We start from the raw sequence: 15,888 nt of genomic DNA on the forward strand, positions 1-15,888 counted from the left end.
TTAGCCCAGTGCTCACCCTGATCTTCACCACTTCCACCAAACTTGCTATTTCAAAACACCCTACGATACACATACTTTTATTCCACTCAGATGTCGAATTTATTTCACTGGTGAATCATTAAGAGAATTGGTTGTCCCTTTCAACCCCATCAGAAATTATGCACAGGGTTTTGGTTTAATTCTACATTAGAAAATTGTGAGACCTTCTTTCTTCCTTATACATAATGAACTATAGACAATGTGTCATTTTCTCAATTATGTTATTTTTCATCTCTTTTAGTTTGGTTGGTTGTCAACTGAATAAATACTTTAAAAAATAGACTTTGCTGGACGGTACTTTGCTTCATCAATTAGAAAGAAAGATGAGAAAAATCAATCTATCCTACATAATACCTTTAAAGCCACAAAATTGGATAACAAATTATAAGTATTCTATAATCAGAATTCTGGGATGGCGAAACACATTTTGAATTATGAGAATAGTAAATAAATCAGAGCTAATAACTTTTGTGCTAGTAAACATAGGTTTTATTCTTAAATATACATCTTGTGATAATTGATAAAACACAATGGGCTCACTAGAAATGGGCTTCCCTCTAGAGTGTTTTTATTTCTAAAAACGAATCCTTTATCCAGTCCTTGTAATCAGGTATTAATAAATGACTAGTAATTATGACATTTTATAAAAAGCATTTCAATTAAAAAAAAAAAAAAATTTATTTATTTGGCTGCACCAGGTCTTCGTTGCAGCATGTGGGGATCTAGTTCCCTGACCAGGCATCAAACCTGGGCCCCCTGCATTGAAAGTACAGTCTTAGCCACTGGGCCACCAGGGAAGTCTCTCAGCAAATGTTAATAAACACCATCTCATGAGGTAGCATCTATGAGTTCCCTTGGATGGAAATGACTTACCTAACATCGAAAAATTAGAAGATAAAGCTTCTTAGATTTGATAGGTTTAATTCAATTCTATTAGTGTCGACTGAAAACCTGTTATGGAAAACCATGGTGCCAGGCAGTTACACATCACATAGATGAAGACATTTTCACGAATGGGTCTGGATGTGTTCGAGGGCATAGGCCTTTCCTCGTCCCTATTCAACACGCAGGGTATGGAGGCCACCCTACAGACTTCCTAGAGTGGCAGAAATTAGTCACCCCAAACCAGTATCTCTTGGGCCTGGACAGTCCAGCTGACTGGACCAGTCCATCCTGGAAGTTCTCATGCGCTGACTGAATCCGCCATCTTAGATTCAGATTCCTTCCACAAGGAAGACTAGGAAATTTCCCAAAATGCCAGACCATGAGGCCAAACTTTCAAAAACATGAAAATCACCCTGAGACACAGGGGAACTGCTGTCTAACCCTTGCTTCTGGTCCATAGGACTCAAAGACTGATTCCTTCCCTCAGGCGTCCACATCAGAGCGGCACAGACCAGGGCGCTCCTTTTCTGTCCCTGCAGATAGTCCCTCGGGATGGCTAGAGCACTGTAGAGTTTCCAACAACTTGCTTCAAAGGGACCAAACACAGGAAATCTTATTCAGGCTACTCTTCAACTTTCACAGATTTTTATTTGAATTGCAAATAAGGCTCCTAGTTACTGTTCCTGTCACCTAAGACACAGGATACACCGTGACCTAGGAGCCGGATGAAAGTAAGGTGTTTTACAGGCTGCCCACCCCCAGGACAGCCTCCAACCCACACACACCCCCGGGGGAACAGGAGAGACGTGGTTTTGTTGCATTTTGCAGAGCTGCACAGAGGCGCAGAGCGACTGCACCACCTAACGACGCAGCCCACCGTGGGAACAGAAACACTAAACGGGCTGCCGCTGGTTTTCTCACCTGACTTTTCCTGCGTTCTTTTTTTCAATAGCTTTCCTTTGTTTCCATGGAATATCAGTAACAAAGCGAGTATTGTTCAAAGTTGAGAAATTTTTGCGTATCTAAAAACTCTACCCTAACTTGCTGTCACACACCATTTAGGACAAAGGGTCATCTTTGCACTGATTTTGCGCGTTTCTGGGATTTATTCCCAGCGGAGATGAGAAACTGTTTTGTCTGCCCCTGTTACCTACTTTGTACCACAGACATACCTTTCTGGACTTCGTTAAGAATGAGGCCCCTTTTTCCTTTTGGAAAAACTCTATAGGTTCCAACCTATAGAATTGGCAACATATTTCAAAAGTCTCAAATTGTCTGTGATATGATAGAAAATTCACAAAAATTTTACATTATCATTGATTAAAAACTAATTAAGCTTTCATAGCAGCTGTTTCAAAAGAAGAAGCATATGTCACAAAATCAAAGAACAGTAAAATGTCAGAATCAGAGAGGGACAGAATAATAAATACAAATATTTTAATAGGTAATTTGCCTGCCATAAAATTTGAAGTACAAGTAGAGGCAAACTTTAATTTTTAAAGCTGTTATATTTTATTTTTAAATCAGTGCTATTGAAAATTCTAGGAATCAAGTAGCCTATACCTATGGCTATTTTTAATTTAAAAAATTAAACATCAGTATTGGATATCAGTAAACAAATTACAGTTCGCTTACTCACTACCCAAAGGGTTCATAATAGGGGGCCTTTAAGAATTATTTTAATGTGAAATAAAATGAGGTCCAATTTGTAAAATTTTAAGGTATATAAAACTTTTCAGAATCATAGCCATTTCATGAAGCAAGGGATACCTATATCTATTTCAAACTAGATAAATAAGGAGCTGATAGGTGATATTTAATTCCTCTTCAGAACTGTGCTAAAATTGACTTTCAAATAGTTAATGCTATTTGAAGTTAGTGCTAGCGCTCTGTTAATATCCATTTATAAAAGTTGGCTATAAGACTTGTTTTTAGATATCAAAGCACAGTAAAATTAAGCTGAAAATAAATGTGTCAACGTGCCCAGCTGTTTAGTTTGACTTTTTTGTTCTAAAAATAGTTATTGATACCTAATGTGCTACAGAAGTAACTTCATCTACTTTTGTAGGTGATGTTAGAAAACACTTTGAACATTAGTTGTCAGATGCCCCATCATATATCTAATTGGTATAATTGACACTAGATATCAAATGCAGAACTTTCATTCACATAATGTTTTAAATGAATACTTTTTTCCAAATTAAGAATAAAAATTAAAAATAAGCAGTGCAGCAAGATAGACATGTAATCAGACCTTCCAGATTCAATTCTGCGTAACCAAGCATTTTAAAACTTATTGCTGACTCACTCAAAATTTCTCCGTGGAAATGTCATGGTAAAAACAATTGTTCATAATCTGAGCAACACGTGAACAAAATCACCTCTCACACATGTGGCCTTTATAGCTTTTGGTGTGTCCAATTAACATGGTAAGTCCTATACTGCTCAATCACCAATTCATATATATTTAATTCTTTTTTGTTCATCATCATTAAATGACAGTTTAATGATGTATTTTTTACTTCATAATAATGATTTCATGTCTCTTTTAAAAAATGAGTATTAATACATAGGCTGCAGAGAGAATATGAAGAACAAAACAACCACATAAGATCAATCAGTCCATTGATGGACATGGTCTGAGCACCTACTATGAACAAGGCACCTAAGACAGTGCATCCCTAAGTGGTGCACTAAGGCGTACTCCTCAGCAGGAGCTGGGAGGTGCTGAGGTGTTGGTGCCCTCATCATCAGGGCGGTAGGGTGGGCCCCTGGTCAAGAGCTCTGCCCATGAACAGTTTTATTCACTTACCTAGACTTAGCTAAGAGAGCTGGAGAAACAAAATAGACACATTTTAAACTTTGAATAAAAACTCATGATTTGAGTAACATCAGAAGACAAGAATATGAATTATGATACACAGTACATTTAATTGTCAGATTAGTGCTATGAAGAGAATATTCTATGAGAAGAGAAGAAGAATGAGGCTGTGTGACTTGGGATGGTTTCATGGAGTAAGTAGAAAGTGAGCCTAAACATACAGGAAAGGTCATGCCTGTATGCTAAGTCACTTCAGTCATGTCTGACCCTTTGTGACCCCAGGGACTGTAGCTCACCAGCTCCTCTGACCATGCAATTTCCCATGGCAAGGGGGTTGCCATGCCCTCCTCCAGGGGATCTTTCTGACTCAGGAATCAAACCGCATCTCTTACGTCTCCGGCATTGGCAGGCAGGTTCTTTACCACTAGCACCACCTGGGAAGCCCAGAGGAAAGGTCAGAAGAATGTAAAAGGGCCTCCCAGTGGAGGGAACAGTGCAACCAAAGCACAAAAGGGAGAGAATGCCCAGAAGAGCAGTAGCCCAGGATGTCTGGAGTGTGGTTTCACATCGGGAAGTAGCAGGAATAAAGCTGGGGTGAGACTGTGCAGAGATGCCTATAGACTGGGCACAAGAGATCATACTCTCCTGTTCATTCATCCATTCATGTATTCAACGTATCTTCACTGAGATCCTACTAAGTGCAGGAACTATTCTACGTGCTGGAGATACAGTAACAAGACAGAAATCCCTGCCATCGTGGCATTTATAATCAACTGAAGGATGAGATGGCTGGATGGCATCACCAACTCAATGGACATGTGTTTGAGTAAACTCCAGGAGTTGGTGATGGACAGGGAGGCCTGGCGTGCTGCAGTCCATGGGGTCGCAAAGAGTCAAACACAGCTGAGCAACTGAACTGAACTGAACTGAACTGAAGGAGATAACCTCTAAGCAGGATAAATAAGTGAAGCACACTGTCTGATAGATGATAAGCGCTGTAGAGGAAGACAAAGAGGAGGAGCAGGAAGGCCAGAGTGAAAGTGGGATTTGCTATATATTAAATAAGGTGACCGGGGAGGTCTCCCTAATAAGTCAGCACTTGGCTGAAGCTTTAAAGCAGTGGTCCCCAACATTTTTGGCACCAGGGACCAGTTTCATGGAAGACAGTTTTTTCACGGACTGGGGTAGGAGTAGGAGGACAGTTTCAGAGTGATTCAAGTGCATCACATTTATTGGGCACTTTATTTCTATTATTATTACATCAGCTGCATCCTCGGTCATCAGGCATTAGATCCCAGAGTTTGGGGACCCCTGCCTTAAAGGGAATGAAAGAGTTAGTCATGCTGCTCTCTGAGGAAAGAACATCCAGACTTTGGTTCTCACCTAGTACAAAGGATCTGAGTAGGGGTGTATGGGCATGTTGGAAGAACAGTGGGAAAATCAATGTAGCTGAACCAGAATAGGTGATGGGAGGGAAGGTAGGAAAAGAGCCCAGAAGGGAACACAGAACCCACTTTTAAGGCTTTATAGAATGCCATTTTGGCTCTTATTCTGCAAGAGATGGGAAATCATCGGTGTGTATTGAGCACAGGGGAATATTTGTTACTTATCCAACATGTTGATTACAAAGTCAGAAGTAAATCAGTCTTGGGATCAAAGTGCTGCCAGTTTCCCCTAAATATTTGCCCCAAATTCCAGTGTTATGGGAGAGTGACATATGGTGCCAGTTGCTGGCTGTGCCTCGCTTTGAATTTCAATCCTTGAACCATCAGAAGGAGATCGAAACAGGGTTGGTGTTCACAGAGGCTCAGGACAATTGTGTGCTGGAGATTTCCATGGGCATTGGAGAGCCCACTGAAGAATTTAACTGAACAAAAATCAGGCTCTTAAAGAGGTTGTTTAAGAAGTTTAAGCTATTAGTGATTCAGGGAATGGAACAGAAAAGAGGCCAATGGAAACCCTTGTGCAACATAGTTCAGGTGTGAGCTGAGCTCAGTGGTAACTGATAAAAGAAAAGAGGTTACAGATGGCAGATACATTTTGAAAGAAGAATTAAGAGAACCTAATGGTTCACTGAATATAGAGTGTAAAAGAGAAAAAGAAATCATATATGACTGATTTTTCAAGTTTAGATGCTAGAAAAGTGGAAATAATTTTATCAAAAAGTGCTGAAGTCAGAAGAATATTTTTTCTCTTGTTAATCTTCATTTTTTCTTAAGTTGGGAAGTTTAAAATAGAAGAAATCATAGGATTGAGAATTGTTTATTTCCCTTCAGTTGAAGCTTGAGTGACAGATTCCTAACCGTTGTGGGGTTGGGGGGGAACCTGAGGCATTGTCTAGAGTCCATGACTTTTAATCTGTGCTCCCCAAGTGCCTAAGAGTTTTTCCTCAGGATTTCTGGGGATGCTGGTCTGCTGAGGTGGGGTCCCCTGGGCTTCAGTCAGAGCTACTTTTGCTCTGATCTCATTACATATTTGACTTTCAGTGATGATTTCCCTCACGTTCCAAACGACACATTACTGACAGGTGACCGAGATTTCAAGTCAGATATTTTCTGAGGCAACCCACTGTAGCAGTCAACATTTTCCATTGCCTCACTGTTACTCTTCCTTACAGTTCCCCTTTGTATTCTGTCAAAAGTTGCCCCCATCAGTTCTTTAAAATGTTACCGAACAAGCTCCGTCCCTTTTTCCTCCATGACGTTTATCATTTTGCCCACTTCCCTGGTGGCTCAGATAGTAAAGACTTTGCCTGCCATGCAATGCAGGATACCCAGGTTTGATCCCTGGGTCGGGAAGATTCCCTGGAGAAGGGAATGGCTACCCACTCCAGTGTTGTTGCCTAGAGAATTCTTGCCATAGACAGAAGAGCCTGGTGGGCTACAGTCCATGAGGCTGCAAAGAGTCGGACACGACTGAGTGACTAATTCTTTCACCACACAGTGACTGCCCAGAATTGACCAAACTGTGACACTGTGACGGAGACTCAAATCCCATCATGGCAGCTTGACACAGACCTAATATCTCCAAAGTCCTAACAGAAGAACAGGCTGGAACCAAGTTCCCTAGCTGAAAAAAATTAGGCTGGCTAGAACAACAATGGAGCAGACATACCTGAATAGAAATTCAAAGAAAATGTTCTAAATACAGGCTTATCTTATAAAAGAACAAACTAAAATTAGCCCAAACATTACAAACACCTGCTATGTGAAAGCCAGTGTATTTGGCATGAGTCAAATCAAATACTTGTAGAACTAACTGTGCTTGCTTCCCATAATTGCTGTGTGCTTTGAGTTCTGAGTCTATTTCAGGAGACTTCAGAGAGGTCAGAAAGCATCACTAGCACAGTTAAGTGAACTACAAGAGAATAAAAAGTCAGGTCTGAAATAGTCATCATCACCAAGCCTATCCTTTTTGAGTGTTTAAGAGGTGAGCTTTCAACAGGCAGGTGCCATCAAAAAGACTAATTTTGTCCCAGATGTTGTCTGCCAGCTTTATCTCTTGACACTGAGATTATGATGATGGTTCACTTTTAAGAAGTCAAAGGTGATTCCCCAGGTCTAAGGAAAAAAATGCCTTTTATCAAATATAAAACCAGAAATTGGTAGTATATGCCTTTATAAATTTAGAATAACCCTGGTTAAGCCTGTTTTTTCAAATTGACAATATATTCCTCACAATTTGCTCTTGTTCCAGTCTCATTTTTAAAATATAAGCCATGATTCATACACACTCACACACACACATACACGCTAATCTTTCTTTCCTTGAAAACAGCACACAAACTGTGTACACAGGTTGTATTAAACAACTACACAGTGTAAGGATTTCAAGGCAGTTTGCCCAGGCACTTATTCTGAATCGCACTAAATAAAATACATGGAATATATCCTCAGTTAGATTTATTTCAAATGTAGGGAAGTTTAATCCATGCTAATCTCAAAATTAAGTTGCCAATTTCTGCTATAATTCTTATCCTTTGCAGGCCAATATGTATGTCCTCCTGAGTATAGCAACTATGGCAGAGCGGGGGTGGGGGGGTGGGCATGCAGACCACATGCCACTCACAGGACTGGGCTCCATACATGTTGTTTCACTCGATTCTCATCATATCTCTGCAAACTTGCTATTGCTGATGCTAACTGAATAGTTTAAAAACAAAACAACTCATACCCTGCGGACCACAGCAGACTGCTCCTGGGGTCAAGGAGAGATGGGAGGGAGAGGACCCTCTTATGATCCCTCAGAGCTGTAAGAAGCTTTGTACACTATGGAGTTTCATAAAAATCAACTGGTCCTCACTAGCTGATATATTTTTGATATAGAAATTTCAAGCGGTAAATAAAATGTTCATAAAAGATGAATATAAATGCCGCACACATCATAGTTGCCTAAAAAACATAAACAGATCCTAAGAAAAACCCTGCTAGACCAGCATCTATACCCGAGAGCCGATCAGAACCCAGCAAACCTGTCCATCCTCCTGCTCACCCTCCTTATCTCTGCCAGTGGTGTGTCAGCAAACTTTCAGGTCCCCTTCCCCTCTTTCATGGAATTCCTTAGATGGAACCATTAGAAAAACAAACCCCTATTGAGTCAGCTTATATAATACTGCACTTCTTGACCCCCTTTTTCCAGCCCTACAGCTACGAGGCAAGTGTAAGCACATATTAGCCTCTGTCTGGAAGCACGCACAAGGTCTCCTACGCATCACTCTTTTCCAGCTCACCTTGCTCCTACCCATCTTACTAGGGAAATGTAGGTGATTTCTCAAATTAGGATGCTGATTTAATTTTTCCAAGGTATTTCTGTGGTCCACTAAGCCATGGCCAAAGACCTTGGCCAAAAGTCTCTTCTGGCAGATAGCACTAAGGCAGCCTTCACAGAGAAGCAATATTTGAGACAAGGAGGTAGGATTTTGACAATCAGAGATATGAATGTAGTCTGTAAAAGCAATGTGCAAAGACGAAATGGAAAAATACACTTGATGAGGACTGGACTAGGAATGAAACTATTTGGCTTGAAAGCCAATCTGTGGGGAGTGGGGCAGGCAGCGGCTTATGGAGAGAGGCAGAAGATTAGGTGGTTGGTAGGCTCATTCAACAATTTTATTTTGAGAGTTGATATACATGACAAGATTCTAGGCATTGCAGTGCATATAAACCTGCAAGACTTCTAAAGCTGTTAGGAAGAGATGTCGTGTATATGCATAACTACCACATAAGGCAGAGTATAATGTGTTCCATAAAAGTGACATAATGTATTACAGGAATTCAGAGAAGGGAGAGAAGATTCTCCCCAAGAAACCCTTTTGTTGAAATACAAAATGATTTTAAATGACATATGACATATGATAAGTACTTTAAAATAGTCTGTAATGTTTTGCGAATTCAGAGAAAAACAAGCAAGAAGTTTCTCCAGGGTGATAAAATGGCTGCGCGGAGAAGACAGTTTTGGATCCGGGCTTCAAGAAAGAGTATAATTTCTGCAAACATAGAGTAGAGAAAGACATCATTAGGTAAACAGGAAAGATATGATCCAGCTCACAGAGGAGAAAAACATGAGGCACATTTGAGAAAGAGCAAATCATTTGGCGGCAACACATGGCCCATGAAGAGCAGTAAGGACTTAAGACGACAAAGCTATAAACATCAAGCCCAACCACCAACCTGATGTTTGAGTCTCAGCCTGTTTACAATCTATCCCATTTTTGAACATCTGTGAATTTTAGAAATATGACAGTGTTTACAGTCTACTGGGGAAAACAGACAATTTAACAGACAGTGACAATAAATTGCAGTAAGTGCTGTGGTCATGGAAACACAAGGTGATTTGCAACCCAGAGCAGGAATAAGAAAGCTCCCCAGCTGGGACTCCCAGCTAGACCTGCAGGAAACCGAGAGTCAGTCAGGCAGAGGGGACCACGGTTGTTCACACCAGATGACCAGCGTAGGTACAGACCTGATGCCACAGGGCAAGATTAGTTCTGGGGACTGAAAGAAGTTGCCCCAGCTGAAACTTAAAGGGAAAGGAGACTATCAAGGGATTCAAATGAAGAGGTTGAGGGCTGGCCTGGAGATGCATCATTAGCCACATTAGAGAATTTGTATTTTTAAGGAATAAAGTTCTAGGCAACATGAGGGAGCCATTAGTGTGGAATAGTGACCTGATCATATAGACTCATTTGAGCTGCCCTAGGAGAAAGTTTTGGAGACAGACAGGATCTGAGAAAGGTGGACCAGTAGGAACCTCATGTGGTAATCAAGGTGGAGTCCTTGTGTCTGGTAGAAACAGCAGGAAAGGAAGGAGGTGGAAAGGTTCTAGAGAGAGTTGTAGCAGGAATGGGTCTGAGTCTAGGACTAAGGTATTTCTGAAGTATTTAGTGTAGGTGGAATCATGAGACCTTACAAAATCATCCAAGGAATAAGTGAGTCTAGTTAACAGAAAATAAGATCTGGACATAGAACCCTGAGGAAGATCAACATTTGATCAAAAGATGGAAGAATATACTGCCTAAACAATCAAGGAAGAAAGCTATAGGAGCGAGCAGTCTCCGAAGTTATGGGAAAAGAGTATTTGGTAGACAGTGGCCAATATTGTCAGGTGCCACTCAGAGAAGGAAAGCACCCACTAGAATTAGCAACATGAAGATTCTCCCAATCATAGCAAGAAGAGTGCTCGGGAGAATGAGGGAGCTGAAACCAGACTGCAGTCAGACAAGGAGGAAGTGGAAGGGCAATACACTTTCTTCCAAGGGAGATGGTGATGGAAGGGAGGAGGAGAAAGGAGCTGTATCCAGAGGAGAGAATAGGATCCAAGGAGGATATTTATTTCCCAGACAGGAGAGACACATTTAAATACCAGAGGAAGGAACCAGGATAGAGGTCAATGTTGAGATTACAGGGCTGTGTTCAGTTGCTTTGGTCATGTCTGACTCTTTGCGACCCCATGGACTGTAGCCCACTAATCTCTGTCCGTGGGATTCTCCAGGCAAGAATACTGGAGTGGGTTGTCGAGCCCTCCTCCAGGAGATCTTCCCAACCCAGGAATCAAACCCAGGTCTCCAGCATCTCCTGCATTGTAGGCAGGTTCTTTATTCACTGAGAGTACAGTAGCAAGCAGGGTATTCAAACGACAAAAAAAATTGGATCCAGGGCATAATTCATTTTCAATTGGAGAAGGGATATATATTTTACTGTAACTGCATGAGAGGGCAAAAGGATGAGTGTAAAAGCAGGTAAATGTCTAGGTTCAGTAGCAAGGTTTTACTGAGAGCTCTGTCGGATTCCAGTTTTTATAAGGTAGAGGAAGCAAATCACTGGTGAGGGTCAGGTGTCATCTGTCTGAGAAGAATAAGCAGTAGAGGGACCCTGAGAGCAGCAGAGTTGGACTGGCATGTGGCTTTGAGGGTTCATCTGAGGTTAGAGGCCACCACGTGGTCTGTTTAGTTGTGAGCTTTTTCCAGTCATTCTCAGCAGCTTCTGTTTAGCCATAGGGAGATAGAGTTGGATTTAACCACAACTGTAGCTTTTACCTTGGAGAAGGAAATGGCAACCCACTCCAGTGTTCTTGCCTGGAGAATCTCAGGGACGGGGGAGCCTGGTGGGCTGCCGTCTATGGGGTCGCACAGAGTCGGACACGGCAGCAGCAGCAGCAGCAGCTTTTACCTAGGTTATGAATAAACAACGGTGATGACTCAATGTAGTACTACAAAATGTTCATCTAAATGGGGTGTCCCAGTGGTATGGGATGTGTAGAAGGAAGCCATATTAATTAGGGTAAGTAGTGATACTTGGTGTAAAAAAGCTCCTCCTTCCAACCTGAGTGGCTTAATACAATAGACTGTTTTTCACTCCTATGAAGTTCAAAGACAAGCGAAGGGTCGTCTTCCATGTGATGCTTCAGGACGGGGTTCCTCCTATCCAGTGACCCTCATGCCCCAGGACTTTGGACCCCCCACCCCCAGGGAGGGACTTTTGCATCCAGCTGGCAGACCAAGAAGGGACAGAACGCAGAGGATTCTGGGAGTTTTAATGCTCTGGTCTAGAGGTAGCACTCATCAGGGCCACTCACAGCCCGCCGGCTTATCACAGGGTCGCAGGGAAACAGTTTCACTGAGCATCTGCCCTCACTGCCATAGAGGCACAGAGTCAAGTTAGGAGGTTTCATGGGCTTGAGACTGAACAAGACAAAAAGTAGCCCAAATGAAAATGAAAGCACAATGATTTTTCTGAGAAAATTAATAGAATTGGTGATTACATAGATCAAGGATGAAAAACAAGGTTCTGTATAAAGCACGACATTAAAAGGAATTATGAGGAGGGGAAAAAAAGGAATTATGAGGTTAAAATCCAGGGTCAAAAACAAAACAAAAAAAATCCAGGGTCAGTGAGACCTACCCAAACCATCCTAATTAAAGATATGACCCCTTCCCCCAACATTCTCCATCTCCTCCTACATGGCCCAATTTGTTTTCATTTTTTTATACATCCTTTTTTTAAATTTTTTTATTTTGTATAGGATATACAAAGGCCTCGTGTGCTGCAGTTCACAGGGTTGCAAAGAGTCAGACACAAGTGAGCTACTGAACAATAACAACAGCATAGGGATATAGCCGATGAACAATGCTGTGATGGTTTCAGAAGAAGAGCAAAGGGACTCAGCCGTACATACACACCATCCATTCTCCCCCAGACTTGCCTCCCATCCAGGCTGCCACGTAACGTTGAGCAGCGTTCTGTGTGCTGTGCAGTTAGTCCTTATCGGTCATCTGTTTGAAGTACAGCAGTGTGTACATGTCCATTTGTTTTCATATCACTTGAGATTTACTATGTTCGTGCACTAACACTAGGTAATTTACTGGTCTGGTGTAGTCTTTCTCTTTCTGCTCTACTGTAAGCAGGGATTTTTCAGTATTATTTTGCAGTTTCCTCAGTGCCTGAAACAATGTCTGGCATAAGGATGGTCATTCTTGAATGACCGAACGTCATGAGATTTAACAAGGCCCTTCATGGTGAGCTTGATGCTTCTCTTGAGGCTCAGCTGGTAAAGAATCCACCTGCAATGTGGGAGACCTGGGTTTGATCCCTGGGTTGGGAAGATTCCCCTGGAGAAGGGAAAGGCTACCCACTCCAGTATTCTGGCCTGGAGAATTCCATGGACTATAAAGTCCATGGGGTCGCAAAGAGTCGGACACAACTGAGCGACTTTCACTTTCACTTTCATGGTGAGGTTAAGTTGAAGTGGGACATACACACATGTAATTTGGGACATACACACATGTAATTTGGCTTAGCTGCAGAAAGGGAAGGAAGACTCAAACATCTCGACGGATTCAGAGTTGGCTATTCTGGAGGAAGAGTAGACTCAGGGAGAACACATGTAGAGTAAAAGGAGATACTTGGTTTTAGAAATATCATTTGAAATGAAGATAAAATATCCAGGTGGAGATATTCAGCAATACACTGAAAACCTACAGCCTGGATTTAGCTCAAACATTCAGAATTGAAGTCCCAGGACGAAGATAAGTGCCTAAGGGTAAGAAGATGGAAAGTCATTCAATGGGGAACAAAATTTGGGGGGAACAGAGAAATAATCATTTTACTCCTCACAATCTTTCCCCTCTTCATAACCATCCTATCTTCCAAGTGATAGCTAAAACACATAGAAAATGATGTTGTTGTGCTCAGACAATCGTGCCCACCAGGGTCCTCTGTCCATGAGATTTTCCAAGCAAGAATACTGGAGTGAGTTGCCATTTCCTACTCCAGGGGATCTTCCTGATGCAAGGATTGAACCCAAGTCTCTTACAGTGCCTGCAGTGGCAGGCAGATTCTTTACCACTAGCGCCACCTGGAAAGCCCATGCATAATGATAATACTGGAGTTTCCCTGCTAACTCAGCTTGTAAAGAATTCACCAGCAATGCAGGAAACCCCAGTTCAATTCCTGGGTCCAGAAGGTCCCCTGGAGAAGGGATAGGCTACCCACTCCAGTATCCTCGGGGTTTTCCCTCGTGGCTCAGATGGTAAAGGATCTGCCTGCACTGCAGGAGACCTGGGTTCGATCCCTGGGTTGGGAAGATCCCCTGGAAAAAGGCATGGCAATCCACTCCAGTATTCTTGCCTGGAGCATCCCCATGGACAGAGGAGATTGGCGGGCTATAGTCCATGGGGTCTCAAAGAGTGAGACATGATTGAGCGACTAAGCATGCAGCACAATGATAATACTTGGCAAAAATCTGAGTCAAAGAAAGCAAATACTAGATGATCCCAAGTGTCTACAATTTGAACTTTGAATAAATAACCATTACTTGTTTTTCAACTGCTATTCTACATTTTTGCTTTTGAATTTCATCTAAATTAGGTATTATGAAATTTAATAGAAAATAAGAACAGTTAAGTTGATATGGAGCTCATGCTTCCTCCTATCTCATTATCAAATGGGAACCTACCCAGTGACCCCAACATGACTGTGGTAAATATCAATTTTCCAATCCACATACAAAACAAAAAAGTATGTTCTTATATTTCTTGTATGTTTTTCCAATTTTCATAAAACTTTGACTGGAATGACAGTAAAACACTGTACATAGCCCCATATTTTTCTATCCCCATTAGAGTAATATGGGACATATTATACTTCTTAAAAATTCAAATAAGATCAGTTTAAAAGTATTTTTGGAGGCTAATTGTTATATAAAACTTAAATGTCCACAGACTTTCTAAAATTGATAGACTGTAAAAATCTGAACCTCTAGAGAGTTTTAGAATATTTCAAACATTTTAACAAGTATTAAAAAAAACTGAACAGTTTTCTGGTAGATAACCAAAATATAAACAATGATTTCCCTGGTTTACTTTTTATAATACACTTCAACAAAATGAGTATGGATAATTCAGTATAATTATCTGAAGTGATTATTTAGAACCTAAGATAGAAAATAAGGTAAAATAAAAGTTTTCAATTTACAAAATTCTCATTTTCAGAAGTTCATTTACAAGTCACTTATTTTGAACACTTGGTGTATGACTCCATGGGGGGAAAATATGCATAATGGTTGTTTTCATTTTTTTTTTTAGGTTGGCCTTCAAAAAATGCTTAACCATCAATTATTATTGAAATATTTTAATAAAATGTTTTAAAGGCATTATTTTTACATTAAATAGGTTATTTTTTATTTTTAATTAATTATTTTTATTGGGGAATAGTTCCTTTACAATGTTGTGCTCGTTTCTGCTGTACAATGATGTGACTCAGCTATACACACACATAATCCCCATTCTTGTACAAAGAGAAAATACAGTAGTACAAAAGAGTATAACATTTTAAATACTTTGAGAATACTGGTCTCCTAAGAAAATAGGTCAGTGTCATCATCAAGGACATGGAGTTTAAAGGTTAGGGTTCAGATCCATTGTTTGTCAGCTGTGTTACCCAAGGCAATTTACTCAATGTCTCTGTGTTTCATTTTTTCATCTATAAAATGAAAATAATAATAGGACATTCTTCATAGTTTCCTTAAAGAATTTTAATATCTAATGGAAAGCACTTGAAACCTTTTCCTCATTCACAGTAGACTCAAAAGAGTCACAATATTATTATTCTGCCCATATTTTTGTGTAATGAAATGCACAAATTAATAAAAGATGCTGCTAGAATGAAAATATGGTGAAAGCTAACACTTATCTTTCAAGCCAATTCTACAGAAGCCAAGAGATACCCAAATGAAAATACATGCACCAGTGTGCTGCTTAGAAATTTTGTGCAATCTTATGAAACTCTGAAATAGAAAGCAAAGCAAGAAAAAAGCATATTTTTTAAAACATTCCAATTTTAGACATATAAGCTTTATTCCAAAGAAAGCAGGCTTTTAAATATGCATTAAATTATCTCACCATGTCTGCAGGGTCAAACTGTTCTTCTGATTATGTATTAAAATATGCTTTATCTTAAATATCTCTGAGATTTAAGAACAAAAAGAAGCCTCAGTAACATTATAAAAAGATCATATCCAAAGACAAGTTAAAAATCAGGGAGATAAGCCTGTTTATAGAAGCTCTACCAAACTAACACTAAAATTACAGGCTTTTAACACTTAAAAAAAAAATGCTCTTCTGGTTGGTAGTGGTTTAGTCACTAAGT

At 40.4% G+C, this 15,888-nt stretch overlaps 1 protein-coding gene and 1 long non-coding RNA gene across 3 annotated transcripts in view; one reads left to right on the forward strand and one right to left on the reverse strand.

Moving 5' to 3' along the window:
• GRID2 (glutamate ionotropic receptor delta type subunit 2) overlaps nucleotides 1–15,888 on the forward strand; it is a 1,526,424-nt gene that overhangs the window by 1,485,887 nt on the left and 24,649 nt on the right. The window lies entirely within an intron of this gene.
• The window catches only part of LOC110133105 (uncharacterized), a 52,285-nt gene that overhangs the window by 8,926 nt on the left and 27,471 nt on the right, over nucleotides 1–15,888 (reverse strand). The window lies entirely within an intron of this gene.

The sequence above is a fragment of the Odocoileus virginianus genome, chromosome 21 (assembly GCF_023699985.2).
Source record: "Odocoileus virginianus isolate 20LAN1187 ecotype Illinois chromosome 21, Ovbor_1.2, whole genome shotgun sequence".
NCBI classification, from domain to species: Eukaryota; Metazoa; Chordata; class Mammalia; order Artiodactyla; family Cervidae; genus Odocoileus; species Odocoileus virginianus.